We start from the raw sequence: 14,292 nt of genomic DNA on the forward strand, positions 1-14,292 counted from the left end.
ATTAAAATACTAAAAGTGTGTCAACAACCCCAGGAAAATATGCTTTAGCCAAATCAGAAGAGATCCCAAATCGTGAGGGGGGGGGGGGAAGGGGATATAAAGAGGTTCAGAAAGAAAAAAAGAAAAGAAAAAAAAGTAAGAAAAAAGAAACAAATAAAAAAAGAAAACCAATAATGAAAAAATATAAAAAGGAGAAAAAAATATATATATTAGATGAACTAGTTAAAAAACGTTAAAAAAGAAAAGGGTAAAAGTTAAAAAAATTTAGCAGAAGAAGAGAAAAAAAATTGAAAAAGAAAAAAAAAATTAAATTAACTGCAAGGCTAAAGAATCATGGGGAGAAAGCCATGAGTTCCGTGCTTTGCTTTCTCCTCCTTTGGAATTCCGCTGCTCTCCTTGGTGTTGAAACTGCACTCCTTGGTAGGTGAACTTGGTCCCGGCTGGGTTTCTTGTTGATCTTCTGGGGGAGGGGCCTGTTGTAGTGATTCTCAAGTGTCTTTGCCCCAGGCGGAGTTGCACCGCCCTTACCAGGGGCCGGGCTGAGTAATCCGCTCGGGTTTGCTTTCGGGAGCTTTTGTTCCCTGAGCGCTTTCCGTAGAGTCCGAAGGATGGGAACGAAGATGGCGGCCTCCCAGTCTCCGGCCTGGAGGAGCCGAGAGTCCGGGGCCCCACTCCTCAGTGCGCCCTCAGAGAACAGCGCCCAATTGCTCCCTTCACCCTGGCCTCCGGCCGCGCTCTGAGCTGACCGAGCCTGAGACCGGTTCAAGGTAAACCCGAGCTTAGAGCTCACTCCTCAACTCTGTCTCTGTAGCCGGCTTCCCGGTTCTAATACCTGTAAGCTCTGCGACACTCAGACACCCCCGATCCTTCTGTGACCCTGCGGGACCCGAGGCCACGCTGACCCCGCGTGCGCTTCACCCCAGTTAAGCCTCTGGAGCGATGTCCCTCAGCGGAACAGACTTTTAAAAGTCCTGATTTTGTGCTCCGTTGCTCTGCCGCTTGCTAGGAGCCGGCCCCTCCCCCCGCGGTCTATCTTCCTGTCACTTTGGATTCACTTCTCCGCCAGTCCTACCTTTCAGAAAGTGGTTGATTTCCTGTTTCTAGAATTGCTGTTCTTCTCTTCGATCTCCCGTTGGATTTGTAGGTGTTTGCAATCGTTAGATAAGCTATCTAGTTGATCTCCCGCTACCTGAAGTAGTCTCCCAATTTATTAACACTTTTAAATGTTTTTTTTTTTTAAAGATTTTATTTATTTATTTGTCAGAGAGAGAGAGAGAGAGAGACAGCGCGAGTGAGCACAGGCAGACAGAGCGGCAGGCAGAGGCAGAGGGAGAAGCAGGCTTCCTGCCAAGCTAGGAGCCTGATGTGGGACTCAGTCCCAGGACACTGGGATCATGACCTGAGCCAAAGGCAGCCGCTTAACCAACTGAGCCACCCAGGCATCCCAACACTTTTAAATGTTTAGGGGCTTCATTAATCTTTACTAAATTACAGTATAGCTACCTAGTGTCTTGCAGAGAAGGGGGCCATGAAGGGATTTTTATCAGTTTTTTTTTTTTTTAATTTTTCAGGCTTGAGAGTTTGCAAAGAAAGATGATTTTCATACTGGAATAAATGTTTCTGAAATTTTCGCCAACTTAGGGCCCTAGGACAGTGAGATCCTGAAGAGCCACAGCTGGCCTGATGGAGTCAATGGATATCAGGAAGAGATTGTCCAGAGGGTAAGGAAGAGTTGAAATTTGAAGGGCTATCTGTGGCTCTAGGAAGCTGAAGCAGGAGTCTTATTTAAAGGTGCTTGAGCCTTTCATTTGTGAGTCATGCAGGAAATATTAAAGTCTTCAGTTTGCTCAGAAAGGTGGGGGAGTAAATAAATACATGTGAGCATCAGGCTGAAAGTCCAGGGCTCCACTGATCCATTCAATCCCTCAGGTTCCATGGCTCTTGGTTGTTTATCAGAGTAACTCTAGGGCCTTGTCTGATCCAACTGGAACCAGTGGATGTCCAGAGGGAATGAGGAAGTACGGGGCATTGATATTATATAGGCAAACATGACTAAAGAGAGATAGGAAACAAAGGAATCAGCAGATAAATTGCCCACCCTTTCTAACAGAAGATTTCAAGACAGAGTGGCTCCATATCGCCTTTTTCTAAGGGGTCCTGCGACACTGAGCAGTCTATTGCTATGACCAGTTTAGTAATTCATTATTGTGTTTGCCTTCTCTCCTTACCTGAATGAATTCTCTTTTATTTTTCACTCTTGCATTTCTGAGATTATATTCCCCAATAACACATTAACACAAAAGCTTTGCCTCAGGCTCTGTTTGTTTTTGTTTTTGTTTTTTTAATTGAGGCTAAGAAAATGGATTCCAGGATAGCCCTAAAAAGAAAGCTGTCAGGATGGAATTTTGGAGTTGGGTTACCTAGACTAAGGGCAATAGAGACTCCACTTCTGGTGGTAAGTGGGAGGATAATGACCCCTGGCAGTGAAATCACAATGAAGTATTGCCTGTGGTTAGTTGGGCAGTGATGCAAGGTATAAGGCAAGGCATTCTGAGATCATTATGTGGAAAATAATAATTATAAGACTTATAACATGGTGTGACTGCCTTTGATGGCAGTAGAAATCTTATATATAGAAAATGATACTTTCCTCAGCTGCCACTAAGGTGCCCAGTCCTTCTGAGGAAGCTAAGTTGGCATTGGGGTCAGGCCCTTACTTGATCCAGCAACTAGCACTGAACCCGGCAGTGACCACTCAGCATTTGCCTGCACCATGGCCTCCATCTAGGAGCTCACCTGCGTCTCCTTGGCCCTCATTGTGCATGATAATGAAGTGACAGTTATGGAAGTTAAGATCAATGCCCTCATTAAAGCAGAAGGTGTAAATGTTGAACCTTTCTGGCCAGGCTTATTTGCAAAGGTCCAGGTCAATATCAACATCAGAAGCCTCATATGCAATGTAGGGGCTGGTGGACCTGCCCCATCAGCTGGTACTACCCTAGCAGGAGGTCCTGCTCCACCACTGCTGCCCCAGCTTAGGAGAAGAAAGTAGAAGCAAAGAAAGAAGAATCGATGATGACATAGGCTTTGGTCTTTTTGATTAAACCTCTTCTGTAAACTGTTCAATAAATAGTTAAACTCTTGGGCACTTGGGTGGCTTTCTTGGTTAAGGATCTGCCTTTGGCTCAGGTCATGATCCCAGGGTCCTTCTTGGCAGGGAGTCTGCTTCTCCCACTGCCCTTCCCTCCACTTGTGCACACTGTCTCTTTCTCTTTCTTTCTCAAATAAATAAATAGAATTAAAAAAAAATAGTTGAACTCTTGAGAAAAGGGGAGGGGGTGCCTGGGTGGCTCAGTCAGTTGAGCACCAACTCTTGATTTTGGCTCAGGTCATGGGTTTGAGCCCTAAGTTGGGCTCTGTGCTGGGCATGGAGCCTGCTTAAGATTCTCTCCCTTTCCCCCTCTCCCCTTCCCACTCTCCCTCTCTCTATAAAGAAAAGAAGAGAAAATTATATACTCAGGGAAGCTAATGGCATACTTAAGGGATCCTCTGAAAACCAGAGGTGTCAGTGGCAGTCCAGTCTCAGGGTAGACTGGTTTGAAAATCAGATCCAGGTTCTATTTATAAGGACAGTAGAGATGTAATGGAAATTAAATTTGTAACTTCTATGTATATAAACTATATTAAAACCAGGACCCAGATGGGGAAGAGGGCACAAAAGATCTGTGATGAGGATATTTGAATGGGTAAACCTAAGATACTGAACTAAAAAATTCCCTGGAATATTCCTGGGCCAGTGGAATCCTCTTGTTTTCTTTGCCAAAGGAAAACACCCTCCCTTTTCCTAGAATCTGTACAGTGGCCTCACCCAAAGCTGGTGCTAATAAGATGATGCTTGTTATTTTAAAAACTGCCTCTACAACAACTCATTGCCTTTGGGCCAATAACCAGGATCATATTTTAGCACAGCCTGAGAGGAAAGGTACAGTTCCTGTTTAGGGAAGAAATAGATTACCTATTAAACAAATGGCAGAATCTAGCTATTATTTATCAGCAGACAACAAGGGGATATGTATAGAAGTGGATTTTGAGGATATCAGATCAGGATAGTCTGGATAGAGGAGAAGTCAAAGGTATGGGGATATCTTCTATGACTGAGGATTCAATGTTCCAGGACCTAGAATTGCTCTAAATATACTATCGGTTTGGTTCCTTGAAATTTGTTCATGACAATGGCCTAGAGTATGTGAGGTGAAGTTGCCAGTTGTCTTGGGGTTATAATGAGTAATGAAGACATATGGATCAGGGAAGCAGGAATGCTAGAATGGATTTACTATGTACAAACTGAGGACCTATCACTGATTCTGATTATAAGGTCCCTGAAGGACTCAGATCTCACTCCTATCTCTAAGGCAATAGGGAATATACTAGTGCTGGGTATGCCAGTTTCTTTAGAAAGCTTAGTGTTGTCTCTTTTCTGCAGGCGATGACTGAAGATGTGGCATGCAAATTAGGCCATCTAATATAAATGAGGACAATGGGATTCCAGAATGACAGAGACCAGTGGCATTAACAAAAGGGGAGACCCAAATTTCCTTGAGGAAGAACCTAGCAATGCCACTAGAGTATATAGAACAAATATTCTTCTGATCCTTCCCTAAGAGGACCTTCGGTCATTTGTGAGTGTGCCAGGGGAAAGGGCAATTACCAGGCTTTCCAAATCTGTTAGATATGAAGTCTGAGCTGGCACTGGCATTAATAGTAAGAGGCCCAAAATACCATCCTGTCTTCCAGTTAGAATGGGAGTTATGGTAGCCAGATGATAAATTGAATATTAGCGGAAGTCCAATTCACAATAGTATCAATGAGTCAGGAGACCTGTCCTGTTAGTCCTTGAATATATAAATGGAATAGTTATCAGCTGAAATGGGTATCAGAACTTTTACATGGGTTTCCTGTACTGTGTAGATTGAGGGCCATCATTTTCAGGCCAAGTGAGAGTGCCAGAAACTGACTATCCCTGAGTAAAAAATGTAAATTATAAATAATGCCTTATCCCAGAAGGGATTGCAATGATTTGCACTACTATCAGTCTTGAAAGATGTGGGGGGTTGTGGTCCCCATTGTAATTCCTTTCAATTCACCTCTATTCTCTCAAAACCAAAGGATGTTGGTGGATGGTGGTGGACCACCATACATTCAGTAGTGAAAATCTTAGTCATGGCTTGTGGGCAGGATATGGTTATCTTGACAGAAGCACATTAATTTATCCTCTGGCATTTGTCGTGTGGGTATTGGTGTAGTGAATGCTTGTCTTCCAATCCTCATCTGTAGGGAGTATCAAAATCTGTTTGCCTTTATAGGGTAGGATGGAGTTAATGCTTTAATGGGGCAAACTTTTACTTATGGGAAAGGGGAAGTGAAAAAAACTGAAAGATAAATTGCTTGCCCTCCAAAGATTATAAGATGCAGTAACTCCAAAATGTCTTTCTGGAGATATCCCCCATTACCAAAGAACTCGTTAAGTCTCTTATAAGTATGCCCAGCTCAGTAAATACACAAAAGATTGTATTACCTTTTTGTCCTTCCTTGCCTCATTTATATTTTCCCTTTGTTCTTGCCTCTCTGGGACTGAATTTCCAAGGAAGAATTAGCAGAGTTTTGCTTCATGTTGTTTTCTAAGAATCTGAGCTAATAAAACAGCCCTCCACACCCTACCTAACCTAACACCAACTGGTTGAACTTAGAAAGGGAAACATAAATGTGTAGATAAGCACATATTAGTTTTGAAAGACGGCTGCTCTGCATTATTTCTATGAAAATCAATGGAGAAGATGAAGTAAAAGGCAAATATGTTGTTTAAAAATTAACTACAGATCGCATTTAAAAATATTTGCACAGGGGTGCCTGGGTGGCTCAGTGGGTTAAGCCTCTGCCTTTAGCTCAGGTCATGATCCCAGCGTCCTGGGATTGAGACCCATATCCGGGCTCCCTGCTTGGCGGGAAGCCTGCTTCTCCCTCTCCCACTCCCCCTGCTTGTATGCCTTCTCTTGCTGTGTCTCTGTCAAATAAATAAATAAAATCTTAAAAAAATTGCACAATAAAGGAGTGCCTAAGTGGCTCAGTCTGTTAAGTGACGGACTCTTGATTTTGACTCAGGTCATGATCTCATAGTTCTAAGATCAAGCCCTATGTTGGGTTCTGAACTCAGTGGGAAGATGGCTTGAGATTTTCTCTCTCCCTCTCCCTCTGCCCCCCCACCCTGTTCCCCTACTCTCATTCTCTAAAATAAATAAGTCTTTAAAAAATATTTGCACAATAGAAATATAAATTCTATTTACGTCTTTAATAACTGGTCAGTTTAGACTATAAGTTAATTTACTATTCATTAATAAAATTAATATCCCTTGGAGCTATAGACCTTCTGAATAGCCATGTAGCATCTGATCATTTTTATTTATCTTTATCATTTAGTTTGTGTCAGCAAGCCAGTGTCTATGAGCAACTCTTTTAAGATTGCAAGTATCAAATATTCTAATCTCTGCACCAGAATCAAAGTATGATTGACATTCTGATTTGGAAAATATTTTAAGGAGATGGTTTTGACCATCAGCAGTAAAGGTTGTGTTGTAGCATTAGTTTGCTGGGGACTTAGGAAGTGCTAGATTTAATCCTCATAGGCACTGAGTTTATTGGAAGACTAGGAGCAAGTTCCTGAAGTTTCATCAAAGAAACAAGAATAAATGTGTCTTGAGGGGAACTTGAGCTCTGAGGTTCCCTTCATTTCTAGTTTAACAAAGCCTTAACTGTGCTGCGTCAGGGCACAGTTTCAAAAGCAAAGCTTTAATTTAACCCTTTTTTCCCCTGGGCAGACCTAACCAAACATGTTATTTAATAATTATTTTCAATGTCATTGTACTCAGGGATATGCTGTGTATCACAGGCTCTACAGATGTACATACCAGTGGGAGTCACTGCCTCAGGAGGGTAGACCTGGGAGAGGGATCCTTGCAGACTCTAGGAGAAAGCTCGATGCTCTTTGGACAAAGCTTTCTGCGGTCCCAGCAATTCCATGTGTGATTTAGAAGAGTGGGAGGTACTGGGTCTTGGTAGGCAAGGGTCTTGACTTGTGGACCTCATTCTACAGGGAGGAGCGTGGATGAAGGAAGGCTAGATGGGCCCCTTTAAAGTACAGGGTTTGAGGCAGGGACTGGGTCTATGAGTGATATGCAAAGTTGGCATGATCAAGGAACAAAAAGACTGGTGAATCTGGAAGGAAGTCATGAGAGGCCATGGTAATAGGATGAGATTGATCAGCTAAGCCTTGAAGATCATGACAAGGCATTTAGATTTTTGTTTTACTGGTATGCTTGTTTGCCAGTCAGACCACAGTAGGTCTGTAAACCTTAAGTAAGATCTGATCAGGACCTTGTCTGAGGCTTATCTTCAAAACTTTGGGACAGGAGACTGAAAGAAAGGGCTTGAGATTTTAGCTAGTCTGTGGTGAAGGAGAGGTAAAAGTATATCAACATATTCTGATGGAGCCAAGATAATATCATAGCACAGAAAAAAGAGATTTTTCCATAATATATTTCACTATGTATACACCAGGGCCTGGAACTAGAGACAAGATTTATTTTAACTCACCTAAGAGCTGGGTAGGAGACAAGGCTATGCTTTGCTATGAAGCTGACAAATGTTTATATTTCAGGTTGTCTTGGTCTTATTTACAAACACCCTGATGTTATTTTTAACATTGTCCTTGGACCTTTCTTTTCTTTCCACCTTCCTGTAAACTGAACCCCAGTTTGCCTGAATCTCAAATCCTGGTTCTGTTATCCCAGCCTTTGGCCTTTGGGTTAAGTTTAGCTCTTTATCTTGCCAGATTTCCAATAAGCTTTCCCTAATGGCTTCTGACTTAGCTGGCCTGTCTGACCTCCTGATGTCACATGGCAAACACTGTTCCAGTTCTGACCACTTGCTATCTAACTTCTGCCCTAGCTAGAACAACCTCTGCTTCCCAGCAAGGAGAGATTAAGCATTTTGTTATGAACCCCCAGAGTCAGAACACCTGCTTGGTTGCCCTGGCAACAAGGCAATGGCTCTGCTTTTCTTTAGTCCCTGGGCTTGGAGAATATGACATTACCAAAGGAAAATTCAGAGCTCCAAGGACAGGTTCTTACTGGGTCCACCCAGTCAGTGGAGTTGGGGATGCAGATACAGACCCTGCTTTTACATACTGGGGTAAGCAGCTACTGTAGGCAGCTAGGCCCATCTCTATTTACCCATCTAGAGAAATGTAGAGGCAATTCAGAATTCCCTGAAATTAATCAGTCATAATGATTCATTGAATATCAAAGTTTAGGTTGGAAATTGGAGGAGGGGGGTGGTGCTGGGTGCAAACTGATTTCATTTCTCACATACTGCATTGTAAAAGATGTGGAGAGTGATAGCTCTGTTCCTGAAACCCAAAGGCCATGTCCAGAGGGGCGCAAGCAAGGTCCACCCACAAGAACTGATAGGTATTGCTTATCTGCTAGGAAGAAGAACTGACACCTCTAGATCTTATGGGCTATCTTGAAGGAAATGAGTTTGGGATGATCCAAACTTCCACCACAATTTAGCCACAACCTCAAGAGAGGATTATGTAATAAGCTAGCTCAGCTGATCAGGCTTGAGGGTTTCAACATTAACAAGCCTCTGTACAAGGTTGGAAAAGGGACTAGCACACACTATGCTTCTATTTCTCTCTCTCTGATGGTAGCAGGGCTATTTTCCCAAGGTGCATGTATGGGTGTATGCACATGCATGTACATGTGCATACCTGTCCCCCTCTGTTTGCCAGCTCCCCCAACCAGGGCACCTATATCCCTGTCACATATCATGCCTATTTAAAAAAAAAAATGTTTTATTTATTTATTTATTTATTTGACAGAGATCACAAGCAGGCAGAGAGGCAGGTAGAGAGAGAGAGAGGAAGGGAAGCAGGCTCCCCACTGAGCAGAGAGCCTGATGTGGGGCTCCATCCCAGGACCCTGGGATCATGACCTGAGCCGAAGGCAGAGGCTTTAACCCACTGAACCACCCAGGCGCCTCATGTATCATGCCTATTTTTATGCAGATTGCATTATTCTTATTCTACTTCTAAAAAATACTTGCTTAAAGATCATCTATTGCACAAAAAGTATAGATCAATTTTAAGGATTTGTTATTGACAATTAATATTCAAGAACACTTCCTCTGATAAGTGACCTCCTTCATACAGAGAAAACCTTTGGGAATTCTTTATACATGATGCTTGCACTATTTTTTTAAAAAAATATTTATTTATTTGAGAGAGAGAGTATGCACACACGAGTGGGGGGGATGGACAGAGAGAGAGGGGGAAGCAGACTCTCCGCTGAGCAGGAGGCCTGATGCAGGGCTCTATCACAGGACCCTAGATCATGACCTGAGCCAAATGCAAATGCTTAACTGATGGCCACCATGTGCCCCTGAAGCTTGTGTTATAAAATGTTCCTTGGTAACAGTGACTAATGCTTTACAGTGGCAGCAGGACTACTGCAACTTGGGAGTCAGCTGAGAGTCTGGATCTGAGTCAGATACACTTGGATTCAAACATCCAGTCTGCCATGTACAAGCTACAGAGACTTGGGCAAGTTTCTTAATCTTCCTGCCTTAATTTTTCTCACTTATGAAATTTCTTCCTTAAGGGTCTTTGGTGACTATTAAAGAGGATAATAGATGAAAAGTCCTTAGAACAGCATTCAAATAAATGCATAACATGAAGGTTTCCAGGACTGTGCTCGGACTTATGAAAGCTCCTTAAATATTTGTAGGATTTTTTTTTCTTTTTTCTTTTTTAAAAAAGATGTGCCAAGATTTTATTTTTTCAAAAGGAATAAATAAAATTCTATAATTCAAAATGATTATGTATAATAGCAAATTGACTGCCACCAAAAACCCTAGAGCATTGCCCCTTCAAGAAGAGGAGGTACTTAAGCCTATTCATTATATTTTTAAGTTCTTTTTTAAAAAATTATTTATTTAATTAATTATTATTTTTTTTTTTTTAATTTTATTTATTTATTTGACAGACAGAGATCACAAGTAGGCAGAGAGACAGGCAGAGAGAGAGAGGCAGAGAAGCAGGCTCCCGGCCAAGCAGAGAGCCCGATGCGGGGCTCGATCCCAGGACCCTGGGATCATGACCTGAGCTGAAGGCAGAGGCTTTAACCCACTGAGCCACCCAGGCGCCCCTAATTAATTATTTTTATTAACATAGAATGCATTACCTCCCCAGGGGTACAGGTCTGTGAATCATCAGGCTTACATATTTCACAGCACTCACCGTAGCACACACCCTCCCCAATGTCCATAACCCAACCACCCTCTCCCTACCCCCACACCCCCCAGCAACCCTCAGTTTGTTTTCTGAGATTAAGAGTGCCTTATGGTTTGTCTCCCTCCCGATTCCATCTTGTTTCATTTTTTCCTTCCTAACCCCCAACCCTCCCCCACCCTGCCTCTCAAATTCTTCATATCAGAGAGATTATATGACAATTGTCCTTCTCTGATTGACTTATTTCGCTCAGCATCCAAGTCATTGCAAATGGCAAGATTTCATTTCTTTTGATGGCTGCATAGTATTCCTGTGTGTGTGTGTACGCAACATCTTCTTTATCCATTCGTCTGTTGATGGACATCTGGGTTCTTTCCATAGTTTGGCTACTGTGGACAGTGCTGCTATAAACATTCAGGTGCACGTGCCCCTTCTGATCACTACATTTGTACCTTTAGGGTAAATACCCAGTAGTGCAATTGCTGGGTCATAGGGTAGCTCTATTTTCAACTTTCTGAGGAATCTCCATGCTGTTTTCTGGAGTGGCTGCACCAGTTTGCATTCCCACAAACAGTGTAGGAGGGTTCCCCTTTCTCCACATCCTCGCCAACATCTGTCATTTCCTGACTTGTTAATTTTAGCCATTCTGACTGGTGTGAGGTGGTAACTCTTTGTGGTTTTGATTTGTATTTCCCTGATGCCAAACGATGTGGAGCACTTTTTTGTGTATCTGTTGGCCATCTGGATGTCTTCTTTGCAGAAATGTCTGCTCATGTCTTCTGCCCATTTCTTGTTTGGATTATTTGTTCTTTGGGTGTTGACTTTGATAAGTTCTTTACAGGTTTTGGATACTAGCCCTTTATCTGATACATCATTTGCGAATATCTTCTCCCATTCTGTCAGTTTTTTGTTTTTATTTTTTTTATTGTTTCCTTTGCTGTGCAAAAGCTTTTGATCTTGATGAAGTCCCAATAGTTCATTTTTACCCTTATTCCCCTTGTCTTTGGTGATGTTGCTGGGAAGAAGTTGCTGTGGATGAGGTTGAAGAGGTTGCTGCCTGTGTTTTCCTCAAAGATTTTGATGGAGAGACTCCTGGGTGGCTCAGTGGGTTAAGCCTCTGCTTTTGGATCAGGTCATGATCTCAGGGTCCTGGGATTGAGCCCCACATGGGGCTCTCTGCTTGGTGGGGAGCCTGCTTCCCTCTCTCTGCCTGCCTCTCTGCCTACTTGTGATTTCTCTCTCTGTCAAATAAATAAATAAAATCTTTTTTTAAAAAATGGATTTTGATGGATTCCTGTCTCACATTGAGGTCTTCCATCCATTTTGAGCCTATTTTTGTGTGTGGTGTAAAGAAAGGGTCCCGTTTCATTCTTCTGCATGTGGCTGTCCAATTTTCCCAACAGCATTTGTTGAAGAGACTGTCTTTTTTCCAATGGACATTCTTTCCTGCTTTGTCAAAGATTAGTTGACCACAGAGTTGAGGCTCTATATCTGGGCTCTCTATTCTGTTCCACTGATCTATGTGTCTGTTTTTGTGCCAGTACCATACTGTCTTGATGATTACAGCTTTGTAATAGAGCTTGAAATCTGGAATTGTGATACCACCAGCTTTGGCTTTCTTTTTCAACATTCCTCTGGCTATTTGGGGTCTTTTCTGGTTCCACATAAATTTTAGGATTATTTGTTCCATTTCTTTGAAAAAAAAAATTGATGGTATTTTGATAGGGATTGCATTAAATGTGTAGATTGCTTTAGGTAGCATAGACACTTTCACGATATTTGTTCTTCCAATCCAGGAGCATGGAACGTCTTCCCATTTCTTTGTGTCTTCCTCCATTTCTTTCACGAGTACTTTACAGTTTTCTGAGTACAGATTCTTTGCCTCTTTGGTTAGGTTTATTCCTAGGATTCTTATGGGTTTGGGTGCAACTGTAAATGGACTGACTCCTTAATTTCTCTTTCTTCTGTCTTGCTGTTGGTGTATAGAAATGCAACTGATTTCTGTGCATTGATTTTATATCCTGGCACTTTACTGAATTCCTGTATGTGTTCTAACGGTTTTGGAGTGGAGTCTTTTGGGTTTTCCACATAAAATATCATATCATCTGCAAAGAGTGAGAGTTTGACTTCTTTGCCGATTCGGATGCCTTTTATTTCTTTTTTTGCCTGATTGCTGAGGCTAGGACTTCTAGTACTATGTCGAATAACAGTGGTGATAGTGGACATCCCTGCCATGTTCCTGACCTTAGGGGAAAAGCTCTCAGTTTTTCCCCATTGAGAATGATTTCACTGTGAGTTTTTCATAGATGGCTTTGATGATATTGAGGTATGTGCCTTCTATCCCTACACCTTGAGGAGTTTTGATCATGAAAGGATGCTGTATTTTGCCAAATGCTTTTTCAGCATCTATTGAGAGTATCATATGATTTTTGTTCTTTCTTTTATTAATGTATTGTATCACATTGATTGGTTTGTGGATGTTGAACCAGCCTTGCAGCCCAGAAATAAATCCCACTTGGTTGTGGTGAATAATCCTTTTAATGTACTCTTGGATCCTATTGGCTAGTATTTTGGTGAAAATTTTCACAACCGTGTTCATCAAGGATATTAATTGGTCTGTAATTCTCCTTTTTGATGGAGTCTTTGTCTGATTTGGGGATCAAGGTAATGCTGGCCTCATAAAATGAGTTTGGAAGTTTTCCTTCAAATTCTACTTTTTGGAACAGTTTCAGGAGAATAGGTATTAATTCTTCTTTAAATGTTTGGTAGAATTCCCCTGGGAAGCCATCTGGCCCTGGGCTCTTGTTTGTTGGGAGATTTTTGATGACTACTTCAATCTCCTTACTGGTTATGGGTCTGTTCAGGTTTTCTATTTCTTCCTGGTTCAGTTGTGGTAGTTTATATGTCTCTAGGAATGCATCCATTTCTTCCAGACTGTCAAATTTGCTGGCACATAGTTGCTCATAATATGTTCTTATAATTGTTTGTATTTCTTTGGTGTTGGTGGTGATCTCTCCTCTTTCATTCATGATTTTATTTATTTGGGTCCTTTCTCTTTTCTCTTTGAGAAGTCTGGCCAAGGGTTTATCAATCTTATTAATTCTTTCAAAAAACCAGCTCCTAGTTTCTCTGATCTGTTCTACTGTTCTTTTGGTTTCTATTTCATTGATTTCTGCTCTGATCTTTATTATTTCTCTTCTCCTGCTAGGATTAGGCTTTTTTTTTTTTTTTTTTCTGTTCTTCCTCCAGCTCCTTTAGGTGTAGGGTTAGGTTGTGTACTTGAGACCTTTCTTGTTTCTTGAGAAAGCTTGTATCGCTAAATACTTTCCTCTCAGGACCACCTTTGCTGTGTCCCAAAGATTTTGAACAGTTGTGTTTTCATTTTCATTTGTTTCCATGAATTTTTTCAATTCTTCTTTAATATCCTGGTTGACCCATTCATTCTTCAGTAAGATGCTCTTTAACCTCCATGTATTTGAGTTCTTTCCAACTTTCCTCTTGTGATTGAGTTCTAGCTTCAGAGCATTGTGGTCTGAAAATATGCAGGGAATGATCCCGATCTTTTGGTACCAGTTGAGACCTGATTTGTGACCTAGGATGTGATCTATTCTGGAGAATGTTCCAGGTGCCCTATAGAAGAATGTGTATTCTGTTGCTTTGGGATGGAATATTCTGAATATATCTGTCATGTCCATCTGGTCCAGTGTGTCATTTAAAGCCTTTATTTCCTTGTTGATCTTCTGCTTGGATGATCTGTCCATTTCAGTGAGGGGGGAGTTAAGGTCCCCTACTATTATTGTATTATTGTCAGTCTGTTCCTTTGATTTTGTTATTAATTGGTTTATATAGTTGGTTGACCCCATGTTAGGGGCATAGATACTTAAAACTGCTAGATCTTCTTGTTGGACAGGCCCTTTAAGTATGATACAGTGTCCTTCCTCATTTCTTAT

At 41.7% G+C, this 14,292-nt stretch overlaps 1 pseudogene; it reads left to right on the top strand.

Moving 5' to 3' along the window:
* The first annotated feature begins 2,773 nt into the window (after positions 1 to 2,773).
* LOC116859866 lies at positions 2,774 to 3,104 on the top strand (annotated as a pseudogene).
* Positions 3,105 to 14,292: the final 11,188 nt, after the last annotated feature.

The sequence above is a fragment of the Lontra canadensis genome, unplaced genomic scaffold (assembly GCF_010015895.1).
Source record: "Lontra canadensis isolate GAN:19392208 unplaced genomic scaffold, GSC_riverotter_1.0 scaffold165, whole genome shotgun sequence".
Lineage (NCBI taxonomy): Eukaryota > Metazoa > Chordata > Mammalia > Carnivora > Mustelidae > Lontra > Lontra canadensis.